At 32.0% G+C, this 1,675-nt stretch overlaps 1 pseudogene; it reads left to right on the top strand.

Moving 5' to 3' along the window:
* Positions 1 to 1,000: 1,000 nt before the first annotated feature.
* LOC114923064 lies at positions 1,001 to 1,095 on the top strand (annotated as a pseudogene).
* The last annotated feature ends 580 nt before the right edge of the window (positions 1,096 to 1,675 follow it).

Here is a 1,675-nt window from a genome sequence, read left to right as displayed (position 1 = left end):
TATTATAAATAAGTCCATTAGCTACTGGAAATTTCTATGAACCTTTAAATAAGATAACAGTGTGGGGAAACACTGACATATAATAAATTCCCCTTCATCTCCAAATCTATTGAATTAATCTTACTGAGTCAGAAAACTACATTTTTCTTGTTCATGATCTGTTTGAGCAATTCAAGCTCAAACAGATTGCTTGATTTCTCACTATTTGATTACTGAATGCTAAACATATGGACTGCCTTAAAATCTTTAATATACTGTGAAGTTATAATTAAAACTGCTATTTGGGGTAGTTCTCTCTGGAATTGTTGGCATTTGAAACAGGAGAAATATTATGTATTGACTTCAGCTTTTTAAAGGACAAACAGTCTGGTTTTGTCATATTAAACTTTAGATTTTGTTTGTTTACATTGATATTGGCACCTTTATATGTTTTTAAATAGGATTTTGCTTACAGCTAAGAGTTGAGATGTAGAAAGTTGAGTTTCATGTATGTTAATGTTAATATTTTAGAGCTCCACATGGACCTTTTTCTGATAATTGGATACAAATGTTACTTGTTTATTCTGCTTATTAATAAGAGATCGGTTATAGGATGGACATTGCCATGTTCACATATGCAAATTACCATAGCATGTTGGAGGCACCTGCTTGTGCAAAATAGGCTATTTCTGCCATATTCAAAATTTGATTTTCTTGAAATTGGTAAATTGAAATGGCAATTTGTTTGGGATTGTATTCAGACAACATACCAAATTAGCCAACCACAGTTTGAACTAGAATGTGCAAATCTAGAAAATGAGGTTAAGTCATAATCTGCAATTGTTAATCATAGGTATATATGTTTTACAAATAGCCAATGTGTTTGTACTGAAGCCAGGAGATTGATGAGGAAGTGAATATTTCCCCCTAACAAGTAGAATTTTATACTACTTGTTATGCTATTATCTTATACTATTTTTGTATATTGGTGTATGTCCAATATAAAGTGTTAATAAATAATAAACTTTTTTGGTCTCTTGGCTAAGATCAAAGGTAGTATCTGTTCTTATCAGTTTAATATCTAATATGACATTGTCACCACCCAGGTCACTTTCCATGAGATGAGTAGACATATAAATTTGATAAATAAATATAAACTATGCTCTACTTGGTATTTTGTAAGATATCCAAACCATTCTTTCAAAGATATGGGTAAAAGGCTTCAATTCCCAGCCATGATCTCACTATGTTCTGAAGGAAGTCCTAAGCCAGCAGCATTCTACTATAGTTATTCTGCTCTAATAATCTTAAAAAATCTGGACATTTCTTAAGTGTACATTAACATATACACTAGAAGACACATGTTTATGTAAGCATTCATAACTGTGACTCATTGGGTTCTATTTGTCCTTCATAATAGTTGGCTTGTTCTGATATGCATTTTAGATTCTGCTATTCCATTGCATTCTAGCCTGTACATTTGTTTTGTGTGCCTTCCTTCCTTCCCAAGAAGAAGATTAACATAGAAGCCATTCATCCATTCTTGTTTATCTCTGATTTGGAGGCTAGGCCAGGTCCCAAAAGTTGATTAAGCTGGAAAGAACTAAAAAGAACTTTGAAGCACCCTTGATTAAAAAGTTTATGCATCCAGTGAAGAAAATTATGGCTTCTGTATTTTTTTACCCAATATAATTTA

This window comes from Protobothrops mucrosquamatus, unplaced genomic scaffold (assembly GCF_001527695.2).
Source record: "Protobothrops mucrosquamatus isolate PMUCROS unplaced genomic scaffold, P.Mucros_1.0 scaffold_11, whole genome shotgun sequence".
NCBI lineage: Eukaryota > Metazoa > Chordata > Lepidosauria > Squamata > Viperidae > Protobothrops > Protobothrops mucrosquamatus.
This window is presented reverse-complemented; position numbering and strand designations above follow the sequence as displayed.